This window comes from Rana temporaria, chromosome 2 (genome assembly GCF_905171775.1).
Source record: "Rana temporaria chromosome 2, aRanTem1.1, whole genome shotgun sequence".
Lineage (NCBI taxonomy): Eukaryota > Metazoa > Chordata > Amphibia > Anura > Ranidae > Rana > Rana temporaria.
In genome coordinates this window covers 207,328,988-207,342,729 of record NC_053490.1, presented here as the reverse complement: position 1 = coordinate 207,342,729, position 13,742 = coordinate 207,328,988, and the positions used below count along the sequence as shown (strand labels likewise).

The 13,742-nt window shown below is 40.5% G+C and overlaps 1 protein-coding gene across 1 annotated transcript in view; it reads left to right on the top strand.

Moving 5' to 3' along the window:
* LOC120926418 (gamma-aminobutyric acid receptor subunit gamma-3) overlaps positions 1 to 13,742 on the top strand; it is a 318,111-nt gene that overhangs the window by 35,280 nt on the left and 269,089 nt on the right. The gene's annotated exons all lie outside the window — the stretch shown is intronic.

The window sequence follows — 13,742 nt, the reverse complement described above, 5'->3', positions numbered from 1 at the left end:
AGATAAAGTAAAAAACAGAGAAGAGCGCTCATAGCGTAATCTCATTTATTAAAAGAAGAAACCCCTTCACCACCAGATCCCCTTATACATTAAACTTACATTGCAAATTCAAACATAAGCATGGAAGCATAAATGGCACTGCAACGTAACCGCCGATCTGCGTGTCGCGATAGAATCTTAGGCTGGATGCCGAATGACTTCCTCCTTCCTGGTTCCGCACAGTGGAGCGCACATGTCACTTCCGGCGTGTCGTATGGGTCACGTCCTTACGCATTTCGTCATTGGCTGACTTTAACAGAGGGCGTCTCTGTTGTAGTAAGCCAATGACAAATCACATAAGGACGTGACCCACACGACACGCCGGAAATGATGTGTGCGCTCCACTGAGCGGAACCAGGAAGGAGGAAGTCATTCGGCATCCAGCCTAAGGACACGCCGATCAGCGGTTATGGTGCAGTGCCATTTATGCTTCCATGCTTATGTTTGAATTTGCAATGTACGTTTAATGTATAAGGGGATCTGGTGGTGAAGGGGTTTCTTCTTTTAATAAACGAGATTACGCTATGAGCGCTCTTCTCTGTTTGTTTACTTTATCTGAGGCCCATCATTAGCAATCATCCCCTTGACTGATGCAGCCTGCATTGTTTCATCCTTGATGAATACTGCTTAGCTGAAAGGCCTTTTATTTATTCGTTTTGGTGAGTTTGAACCCCTATGGGGAGTGTGTTCACTTGTGGTGGATCTAAGGATTTCGGTGGAGGGTGCACACTGAAATTACTTCAGGATCTCCATTTGGACACTATCTGAAACACTCTGCGTGTTTTTTCTGTCAAAAACTTTTATGGTGGTGTTGGTCACCTAATACTGTCACTCAACATTAGTGCTGTTTATAATCTCTGACTGAGACAGATGTATCTGATTTTTAGTTATTTTTATTATTGTTCCTTATTTTGTTTGTTTTAAACAGCTGCTGTATCATTATCTTTCTTTGTGGCTGTTAGAGCTATAAAGAACTGTGGTGTTTTTATCTACTTTTGATTTTTGAAAGACCGCAGGGTCCCCATTTTTTGGTGCTGCAATTTAACCATTTACGTCCCTTTTTGGCGCTGAGTGGTGTACTGGAGGCCTATGGTTACACTTGTCTTTGCAATGTATATAATATGTTACTTACTGAGGCACACCACTGCAGTTCAGCCAACAGGAAAAAAATATGAAATTTTGTAAAAGTATTAAACCTGAGACTTTTTGAGATTAAATACCATTAATAGTCATATAAATAATTAAAGGTGGGAAAAAAATATTTGCTATGATGGACAGATGGGATGGTATGTTCAAAATATGCTTTAAATATAATATTGCTCATACTATTATAGGATACATTTTGTAGCTATCTTTATCCATATGTCTAAATACTGCTGTTCCATTTATGAAGTAAAGCTGACCAACAAGAAATCAGGTAAGAAATGTGAATGCTAAATAATTTCATACATACTAATGTTAAGGCATTCACTATATGCACTTCCAGTTTCAGGCTCTCATTCAGAATGAGGCTTGAACCGCACGCCATATACGCCATCTTGGAAAACCTGGAAGTAGCAATTATTTACTGCAGAGCTTTCATTGGAGCCACAGCTCGTTTATGAGGCTTCTTCATTTATTTTATATAAGGGCAATAACGACAGTGGTTCAGTAGCCCAGATGATGTTCTATTGAACAAATGCGTCGGGATGGACTACTGATGCCACTGTTATTGTCGATTCTTTAACGCGTTTTTATATCACCTCAAATGTGAGTGTTACTCCTTTTTTTAAATAAATAGCTGTGAGATACCTTGCAGAATTACGCTATGTGCCCTCCTGTCTTCCTCTTTTTCCATATCCATATCATCCATCTCTTTGAGCATTATAACCTGTAAAATAACATTGGAAGTTCCACTGCCGAGTTCCTGGAATCTGTGTCTGTTGAGACATCCTTTCTTTTGGTCTATTGACCATACAAGCTTGATTGACCTAGTGAATGTATGCTTATCTGGGTTCAATCTTTTTGTTAAGCCTTATGACATACGGTGGTGGATCTTCTGTCAATTTTCTCGACTATTTTCAAATAGACTGTGTTTATTCACTCACTATATGGAACATTGTCACTTGACTTTGAATAATATCATCAAGATTCTTTGAAGGATATTGAATTTATAATTGTTCATCAAAGGACTATTATATTTGCATTTTTTCACTTGATTATTTTTTTTACATCTCACTACGGTGCATACATGTGGTGTTTTTATTTACATTTTCTGGTTTAATTTGATATACTTATGTTATCAGGCATCTGATATCACGTCAATTTTAGCACTGCACTTATACTTTTTATTTTATTTAACATCTAATGTTAGGACCATTTAACACAGATTCAACCCCACAAAAACTGAGTTGTTGTTTAGAGAGGTGGGTTATGATGGATTTAAACACCATTGGTTTCCCAGAAACCCTAACTTAATGTTTGGGAAATTTTGCAATGGTGCTTATTGCCTATGTTGCACAACTTTTTACACCACTGGCAGCATTACCAGCAATGGAAAATAAATGCTTTTTTATGTCTATTACACATGCATTGAGGTGTCCAGGCTCTCACAACTTCTTGAGCATTTTCTCAAGCTACTGGGAGTCATTCCAGCCTTTATGAACAGAGTGTAATACTGTCTAAGCCTAATTTGCTGAGTTAATTCCCAATGCAGGGTACAGTGTGAAACCTGTCTAGATTGCTGACAGCCTGTGAACCATTAAGCCTTTAAGAAGATCCTGTCCAGTTCCTCTTCCCACTTCAGCAAATTTGATAATACAATGTGCTGAGAATGGAAAAAAAATAAGATATATCCTTTAGTATGGGGTTGGGGTGATTGAAATAAGTAAATGCTTGAGATACATAATGATATTAGTAAGAAAGATGCAGGAGGGACAGATTTGCAGTTACTTAAAGAAGTCTCAGGCCTCGTACACACGGCCGAGTTTCTTGGCAAAAACCAGCAAGAAGCTTGCTGGTTTTTTTTTTTGTCGAGGAAACCGGTCGTGTGTACACCTTTCAACGAGGAAACCGCCGAGGATCTCGTCGGGCCAAAAAGAAAACATGTCTTCTTTTTCCTCGACGGCAATGGGAAAATTTGTCGGCGGCTTCACAAGGAACTTGACGAGCAAAACGATGTGTTTACGTGTGTACGAGGCTTCAGTGTGGAAGAGTGTGCTTTTAAGAAAGAGTATCAAATGTGTGGTGTACATCCCCCTGGAACAAGTCCCAAACTTTGGTCACCCCCAGCTGTCTACTAATTAACTAGGTTAACACCAATTATGAGAGCAGAAAAAAACAAGAGTGAAAGATCAAGTATAGATCTTAAAGATGGTTGTCCCCTCTGGTGGAAGAACTGCAATGTTTCCAAAGAAATTTTAATTGACAATAATTGGATGGGCAGCTTAATTTTGGGTTTGAACATGGAAGTTCCAGAAGAAAGGCAACATCTAATCATATCACATTCACTTTCAAGACCCATTTTTTGTACACTCTAGGTTCCACCAGATTTGTGGTTGATCTAATATCACAGTTTTGTAATAATTTGAGTTGTTCAGAGCTCCCATACTACCACAACTTGTGTAGTGAAACATAAGATGTTTATTTACCCTAGGCCTCGTGCCTTGCCAGAAAAAATGATTAAATGTGGGATGGCATCGGCCAGTTCAATAGAATCCGGCCGACATTTTGGCCCGTGTGTACTGCAATAGGTCTGACAGAAGCATTTGCCTGGCTTCTGTAGAAGAGGCACGACTGAAAAAGGTTTGCATGATCAGCTCCCAATCAGCGCTCTTAGCCAATGGCTGAGAGCACTGACTGTAGTGTTTTAGGGGAGGGAGCCCCCCTGTCAGAACACAATAGCACAGCAGGGGAGATCATTGTACTAACCCTGCTGGGTTGAACAAAGAAAACACTACTAGTGTGTAGTAGGCTTAAGAATGGCCTCTAGTTAAGGAGAAAGTTAGAGCGCACTGATCTAATAACTGTACAAAATGTATAAAGTATTCTAGGACAGATCATAATTTTACCAATGAAAATCCCACCTTTCCTACAGGAAACAAAGGATTGATGATATTCTTTACACTCTTGTTGAGTCGGGGTAGGTAAATCTAGCAAATATCTGGGATGCAAGATACCCTATTGATGCCCAGATAAGGGATACAACCATAAACACAGTGGTATGGAAACACGTTCTGTATTAAATAGCATTTCATATTGGCTGGTCAATATGAAAGTACGATATTATACTCTAAAGATAACTATACATAGTTTTGTTCAGTCTGATTAGTCCCCATGTGCTCATAGTTGAATTTAACATGCATTTAGCTAACTTTGTATTGGACAATTGCTTCCACGCGCTTTTGTGTTGATCAGGTTGATGCAACGTTTACTTTTGTTTGTTTCTGTTAAAATACATTCATTTGAAGTTTAAACTTTTTGTAAAAAATTTTACTTGTGTAAAGATTTGTTCAAATTGTAAGTCAGAAAACATATATTTATTACTGAACTGGTTTAATTTTGCATTGTGAAACCATTTATTAAAATGCATTAAGATTGTGAGGTCAAGATTTAGGGCCATTCACATGCCTCCCTGATGGTAGGGCATGTGGATAATTATCTGCCTATATTTCATCATTAAGTCTGTCTGGGATTACATGAAGAGACAGAAGGTTTTGAGGCAGCCTACATTCACAGTAGATTTGTGGTTTGTTCTCCAAGATGTTTGGAACAACCTACCTGCTGAGTTCCTTCAAAAACTGTGTGCAAGTGTACCTAGAAGAATTGGAGCCAATGCATAATCACTTTCTTTTGTTCGCTCACTTTGCATTTTGTAAATTGATAAAAATATACAATTAAAATATATACTTATGAATGCATTCATACTTTACAGAATTTCTTTACACCTGCCTAAAACTTTTGCACAATGCGATAGATAGATAGATAGATAGATAGATAGATAGATAGATAGATAGATTTTTTTGTCTATATATAGCTCTCTATATATATGTTTAGCAATTATATACTTTTAGCTCTCTATATTTCCAAGCAGTTTTCTTTTACAGGCTAAAATCAAGGTGTTCTTTGAGATTGTCTCACTGTTGGACTACCAATTTAATCCAGGCTCTGGTGATAATGAACTTTAGAGTACAAATTCTAAAAAAATTGAGAACAAGCAATGATCATACTGTTGCACACGCAACAAAGGGCATTATACATGATCATGCAAATTATTCATTAATCCCAACATTGGCCACACACAGACTTATAGTTATTTCAAAACCACATCACCCTTTTCACAAGGGTCTTATGGACCTTTTCACAAGGGTCTATGGTGATGTTTTGGGTTCGTTCTATACTCTTGTGGGGGTGGCAGTGGGCAAACATGTAATGATCTGTGAGTGCCATTCAGTGAAGTAGCATTATGAGCCCAAGCCAGGGGCAATACCATTTAATCCTGGGCTTAGAGGAAATGGATACAAGAATGCTCGCCATCAATCAACCTGGAAGACTGCCATTGTTTATTGGTGGAAAGGAATTACTGTTGGGACATCTCCTAATGTACTTTTACATCTCCTAATGTAAGTTGAGTATTGCAGTAAATTCAGTTAGAGTTCAATTTTAACCACTTTAGCTCCGGTAGGTTTTATCCCCTTCCTGACCAGGCCATTTTTTGTTATACTGCACTCTGTTGCTTTAACTGACAATTGTGTGGTCGTGAGACACTTTACTAAAAAAAAATGATTTCCTTTTTTTCCCACAAATAGAGGTTTCTTTTGGTGGTATTTGATCACCTCTGCGGTTTTTATTTTTTGCGCTATTAACAAAAAAAAAATACTTTTACTTTCTGCTATAAAACATATCCAATAAAAAGATGTACATTTAGGCAAATATGTATTCTGCTGCATATTTTTGGTCAAAAAATTCCAATAAGCATGTATTGATTGGTTTGCTCAAAAGTTATATCAGCTACAAACTATGGGTCAGGAAAGGGTTCACAGTACCAGTGTTCACCAGTGGGTGTCTTCCAACACTCGGGACCTGTAGTGAGAGGACTCACCTGCTGGTGGCACTGTCCACCAGCGGATGTATCTCGGCAGTGTGGAGCAGACAGTACCTCCTGCACTCAGGTGTTACTTGAGGCCAATTACAGGCATTCACATAAATACCCGGCTTATGATTGCTCTCATCGTCTTGGTATTGTCCTTGTGCCCTGACCTGCTATCTGATCCTGTTCATGTACTCTGAACCTGAACCTGTACCTGTTACCTTTGTACCTGATCACCTGATACTGTCTCCCTGTCCTGATCCCCATCCGGTCCCACCTATTACCTTGTATCCCTGCCCTGAAGTCTGATCCATCCATCCTCTCCCTGTCCTGTTGTTCCTTACCCCATCTGCTGATCTCCCATTGATGACCCTGGCCTGGCTAACATTTTTGATTCTGGAATTGCACTTTGTTATTTGCTGATCTTCTGTGTATGACCCTGGCCTGGCTAATGTGTATGATCTTGGAAACTTCCCTTTGGCTGTATATAGTTATCTGTTGTCTGTGGGTTTCTGTTGGTTGGTTGAGCACTATTTGTATTTGGGTGTTTCCTTATTACCACTTATCTTTAATAAGCTTTATATTATTCACTTTACAGTACATGCGTTTTGGTTTCCTCTTTGCAATCCACACAGTCTGGTCACACCTGGTTTATGACACTATGGGATAGATTTATGGACTTTTTATTTATTAAATTGTTTACTAGTAATGACAGCAATCAGTGATTTTTAGCAGGGCTGCGACATTGCAGCAGACAAATCTGACACTAAGTGACACTTTTTGGGGACCAGTGACACTTATACAGTGATCAGTGCTAATAAAATGCATTGTCACTACACTAATGACACCAGCAGGGAAGGGGTTAACATTGGGGGGCTATCAAAGGGTTAACTGTGTTCCCTGGGAGTGCTTGCTAACTTTGTGGGGGTGGTTGCACTGTAGAAAAACAGAGATCCGTGTTTCTGCTTAGATCTCCATCTTCCTTACTAGCAGAATGGCGATCTGCCTTGTTTACATAGGCAGACCGTCATTCTGCCTCTCTCCAAACAATTGCGGGGTTTCCAGTGGACATCGGGTCCACTGGACTCACTGATTGGCTCCGGCTGTGTCCAATCATAGCAGGAGCAGGGCTCCGGCCGCATTTGAAACAAAATCATACAGGTACTTGATTTTACCCTGCTGCAATGAAAAGAGTAATTTCACTTTTGTTGAGAGAAAAAAAAATCCCCTCTGGGACATTGCACGGATTATAACAACCTTTGTTTCAGATTCCTACCTTTTGTTATTCTGAAGAAAAATCCCTGTGTGCTTGTCTGTGTCCTTGGGAGCCGTTTCATATTTATGAATCAGCTGCTGCACCTGAAGGGCTCTAATGAGGAAATTTGCAGGGTCTGCATCCCTTTAGACATGATTTCCTAATGGGGGTATCTCACCAAAAATGACATTTTTGTTGCAGAGGATACCTGACATCTGACTTGTAGCTTAGTGTAGACTTCTGGGAAAATCATTGAGCCAATCAAACAAGCAAAAAATTAAATTGGGGGGGAGTTTTGTACACATTCTGTGTACAGAACAGCTCTAGGTTTCCATATTGCATTGCATTTTACAGAAAATTACAGAGCTGCAGATTGAAAAGGAAAGGTCATTTTAAATAACATTCAATTACAATATGACTTGAGCCGCAATTGTATATACTATATTATTATTTTTTTATTTGCTATTTTTTTCCCCACAAAAGTGGAGTTACCCTTTAAATAAAGTAATATATATACATTGAAATAAAATGTAGTTATAGGCAAAAGTGACTGTTTCTGATTATGCCAGTTTGACATACAATAATCTTTTAATGTCAAAAATAAACATAGGTAAATACATACTCAAAAATGACAGTTTTTTTTTGCCTTTTACAGTATATTTGAGCAATAGTTGAATATACTGCTCTGACTGTCATACAGTGTGAACAATTATCAAAATAAAAATAAAACCATTGGCAGATGGTTAAAGGAGTAATCTAAAAGTAGAAAACAATATAGTATTTCATGTAATATGCTGTAAAATGGTATTGCAAAAATTAATGGAATTTAGCCACTAACATAATAACCCATGGCTTCAGTTTAATTCAATTATATAATTTAATAATAAGAAATGGCATCATACATGACAAACAATATTTTAGATAAAATATTGCTTTCATATTGCTTTTATATTATAGTACAATATCAAATGCCAAGAGGAGTTGCATACTGATCAAATCAAGCTGAGCTTAAAAATCTTCCTCATCTATCAAACATATAGCCTTTGGCAGAGAGATAATACAGATGCAGCCTTTGAAGGCCGCCTAAATGTGAAAGTGTCTGGAAAAAAGGAACAGTACTGAATTGAAAAAAAAAAGTAAAACAAGTAAACACGCTGTAAAAAAATGCAACATAGAATATTAAATATATTATGAAGATAACTATTATAATCATAGTGTTCTTGATTGTGTTTCAAATAAATCTCAGCTTCAGGGAGAATACAAGGAATAAAATAAACTCAAATATCAAAGTTTTGTACCCTAGAGTACTTATTATTTTCTAAATAGCCATGGTAAGTCTGTGCAATAAAAACAAAATTGCAATTGACTTTGTAAAATACAGCAAAGCAAGGCAAAGAACAAAAATTATATGAAAAATATAGTAACCCAGATAAACCAGTCAGCTTTTACTTCGCTGTATGATTGCTGCAGGGTGCCTTGTGTTACACATATTCTGTATATTGTGCTTCGTATTATCATTTCTAAAATGCATTTCTCTATTCTGAATCCAAAACAAAAAGAGGCGTAGAGTACGCCACCAGAAATAGCTTAAATTCTGAGCAACAATCTCGATCAAACAGAAAGTTCAACTACAAGAATGTGTAGTATCAGGAATGTGAAATGTTGGAGTAACAAACACTTTAAGGGTTGTTATCAATGGAGTAACAATCTAGAAATGGCACCGCCATTGCTTGGGGAGCTGTATGGGGTATTTGTGGTTATAATTTCCCTGTTGTTATATCACATTTTGGGGAAAGGGGACGGAAGATATAGATGTCAATCTAAAGTTAAAGGGGTTGTAAATGATTTTTTTTTTCATAATAAGCATCCTTTACCTGCAGACATTCCTTTTTTCACTTCCTCATTGTTCGTTTTTGCTCAGAAGTTGCTCTATTTCTTCTCTGTTCACTTCCTGCTTGTCTGATTGTTACTGACCACCGTGAAGGGAGGCTTTACTGCGGTGGTCAGTGACGTGCTCGCCCCCTCCTGGGAACTACATCTGTGTGGCAGGATGCTCTCTACGTGTTAGAGACTTCAAGGAGGTGTGAATTACTGGGCATGCCGTAATGCATAGTGGGAAATGTAGTTCTTACATGAACGAGCGCCGCAAACCAGGAAGTGAATGAGAGAACAGAAACTAGAACGCCAGAGGTGATATAGATGGAGGAATTTAATGGGTATTTACTTGTTTTTTAACAGAATCATTACACTATTCTGTCTGTCTACCTTGCAGACTCTGTGCCAGATTCAGATACAAGATACGGCGGCGTATCTCCTGATACGCCGTCATATCTCTGAGTGCGGGAGGTCGTATCTATGCGCCTGATTCAGAGAATCAGTTACGCATAGATATCCCTGAGATCCGACTGGTGTAATGCCGCGTACACACCATCACTTTATGTGATGAAAAAAAATGACGTTTTTAAAAACGTCACTTTAATTGACCGTGTGTGGGGGAAAACGTTGTTTTATGTCTTCTGAAAAACGACAAAAAAAAATTGAAGCATGCTTCAATTTTATGTGTCGTTTTTCAAAACGTCAACTTTAACTTCACAGAAATTGACCGTGTGTAGTAAAAAACGTCGTTTAAAACGACGTTTTTTCACCCGCGCATGCCCAGAAGCTACTTATGAAGCAAGCTTCAATGGAAAAACGTGGTGGAACGTAACCTCGCTTCGCTAGAACATTGTGAGAAAAACGATGGTGTGTAGGCAACTTCGTCTTTGAAAATTGAAGTTTCAAAAACGTCATTTTTTACTTCACAGAAAATGTTGTTTTTTTTCATCACATAAAGTGATGGTGTGTACGGGGCATTAGTGTCTTACACCGTCGTATCTTAGGCTGCAAAATCACGCTGGCCGCTAGGTGGCGCTTCTGTATAGTTACGCGAGGAATATGCAAATGAGCTAGATACGCCAATTCAGAAACGTATGTCCCTACAGACAAACAACCTGTTTTAAGTCTAATGAAATGCAAGTCAGGGCACGTGGACAACAGGTGGAAAATAGGCACAGACAGGCAGGAACAGCAGCAGGCAATAGTGTATTGCTGCAGCTTGGCTGACAGGTACTTGTGGACAGCTGAGGCTGTCTAGCCTATACAAAGCAATAATGGGCTGAAAGAAGTTTCAGCTGTCTTCATGTATCCAGACATAAAGTGGTTATCCACAGTTATGGACAAATGTCCAACCCTGGTTGCACACAGATGCATTCAGGGAATGGACATGTGTTCCTTTGTGCAGGTAACCTTTGATGTGCAAATACATAGGAGGAATAGCAGACCACAGTCCTAGGACAATGGGAGAGGCAGAATAGGCAAATTCCTAGGCACAGTGTTGGGTGGGCATATTGGGAGATTTGGCTGCTTGTCCTTTACAAGGGGATGTAAAGGTAAAAAAATGTTTCCCTAAATAGTTTCCTTTACCTTAGTGCAGTCCTCCTTCACTTACCTCATCCTTCGATTTTGCTTTTAAATGTCCTTATTTCTTCTGAGAAATCCTCACTTCCTGTTCTTATGTCTGTAACTACACACAGTAGTGCGAGGCTTTCACCCTGGTGTGGAGAAAGCCTCTTGAGGGGGCGAGCAGGAGTGTCAGGACGCCCATTAACACACAGCTCCTTTCTCTATCTGCAAAGTAGAGAGCGTCCTGACCCTCCTGCTCGCCCCCTCACCCCTCAAGAGGATTTCTCCACACCAGGGTGAAAGCCTCGCACTACTGTGTGGAGTTACAGACATAAGAACAGGAAGTGATTCGCCATGAGATCACCGTTATCGGCAGCGGGAAAGGGCCCCCCCTCCCACCGCTCTCCCGCGCCCTCCGCTGCTTACCGGAGGCGATCGGGTCCTTCCTCCGGACTGGCTGGGATATGAGTGAGGGCAAGATGGCCCCCACCCATCTCCATGGCATAGCAGGGTGGAAGCTGACGTCAAAACTTCACTTCCGCCCATGCTTGTTAACCACTTCCATACATGGCACTCACACACCTTCCCGCCCAAGCCAATTTTCAGCTTTCAGCACTGTCGCACTTTGAATGGCAATTGCGCGGTCATGCTACACTGTACCCAAACAAAATTGTCATCCTTTTTTTCCCACAAATAGAGCTTTCTTTTGGTGGTATTTGATCACCTCTGCGATTTTTTTTTGCGCAACAACTAAAAAAAGACTGGAAATTTTGAAAAAAAATTTAGTTTTTATTTTTTTCTGTAATTTTTTTGTAAATAAGTAAGTTTTGTCTTTCAATTACGGGCACTGATATGGCGGCACTGATGGGCACAGATGAGATGGCACTGATGGACATCGGTGAGGTAGTACTGACGGGCACAGATGAGGTGGCACTGATTGGCGGCGCTGGTATGCGGCACTGATGGGCACTCATAGGCGGCACTGATGGGCACACATAGGTGGCACTGATGGGCACACATAGGCGGCACTGATGGGCACTCATGGGCGGCACTGATGGGCACTCATGGGCACTCATGGGCGGCACTGATGGGCACTCATGGGCGGCACTGGGCACTCATAGGCAGCACAGATGGGCACTCATGGGCGGCACTTATGGGTGGCACATATAGGCACTGTGGGGTGGCACAGATGGGCACTGTGGGGTGGCACTGATGGACATTGTGGGGTGGCACTGATGGACACTGTGGGGTGGCACTGATGGATACTGTGGGGCGGCACTGATGGACACTGTGGGGAGGAACTGATTTGCTTATGTTGCCAGTCAGTGCCCATTTGTGGGCACTGATTGGCATCTTTATTTTTTTCCATACTTTTTTTTCAGACTTTTTTATTTTTTTCCATACTTTTATTTAGCCCCTTTTTTTTTTCCTGCCCTTCCATGGTGGTCCAGGGTGGGCTTCCCTGGTGGTCCATGTGGTGATCCGAGGGGGGGCTGCGCTGATAAACAATCAGCGTGACCCCCCCTGTCAGGAGAGCCGCCGATCGGCTCTCCTCTACTCGCGTCTGTCAGACGCGAGTGAGGAAGAGCCATCAACGGCTCTTCCTGTTTACACCGTGATCAGCCGTGGTTGGACACGGCTGATCACATGGTAAAGAGTCTCCGTGAGAGACTCTTTACCGAGATCGGTGTTGCGGGGTGTCAGACGATCATATGACGTCCAGTCAGGATTCTACAACCACTTTGCCGACGTCAATTTGTCATTGGCGGGCAGCAAGTGGTTAAACATATATTTTCCTGTTGTCATTTTTTCAAATGACAATTTGTTTTTTGTTTTTTTGCATTTTAGTCTAAATATGAGATCATTTTTTTTTTTTACTCCAGATCTCATATTTAAGGCCCCGTACACACGACCGAGGAACTCGACGTGCCAAACACATCGAGTTCCTCGTCGAGTTCAGTGTGGAAGCCGCCGAGGAACTCGGCGGGCCGACTTTTCCCATTTACTAACGAGAAAATATGTTCTCTTTCGGCCCGACGAGTTCCTCGTCGGCTTCCTCGCTGAAAAGTGTACACACGACTGAGTTTCTCGCCAGAATGCGGCTCCGATCGAGTTTCTGGCTGAATTCTGCCGAGAAACTCGGTCGTGTGTACGGGGCTTAAGAGGACTGTCATGCTTTTTTCTATTACAATGGATGTTTATATTCCTTGTATTAGGAATAAAAGTGACCCATTTTTTTTTTAAAACAGTGTAAAAATGTATAAAATAAATAAGAAAACAAAAATATTTTTTTTTAAACGCCCCATCCCGACGAGCTTGCGCGCAGAAGCTAATGCATACGCTAATGAAAACGGTGTTCAAACCGCAGTGAGATATCGCCGCGATCGTTAGAGCGAGAGCAACAATTCTAGCCCTAGACCTCCTCTGTAACTCAAAAGATGCAACCTATAGAATTTTTTAAACGTCGCCTATGGAGATTTTTAAGGGTAAAAGTTTGACGCCATTCCACGAGCGGGCACAATTTTGAAGCGTGACATGTTGGGTATCATTTTACTATGCGTTAAATTATCTTTTACAATATAAAAAAAAATTGGGCTAACTTTACTGTTCTATTTTACTGCGCAAATGCGGTGTGACAAAAAGTATTGCAATGACCGCCATTTTATTCTCTAGGGTGTTAGAAAAAAATATATATAATGTTTGGGGGTTCTAAGTAATTTTCTTGCAAAAAAAAATGTTTTAATCTTGTAAACACTGAGTCTGAAAAACAGGCAAGGTACTTAACCACTTAAGGACCGCCTCCTGCACATTTACGTCGGCAGAATGACACGGCTGGGCACAGGCACGTACCTGTACGTTGCCTTTAAGAGCCCAGTCGTGGGTCGCGCGCACGAAGCTCCTAGTGTGATAGTTTTTTCAATTATAAGTGATTGCGGTTTG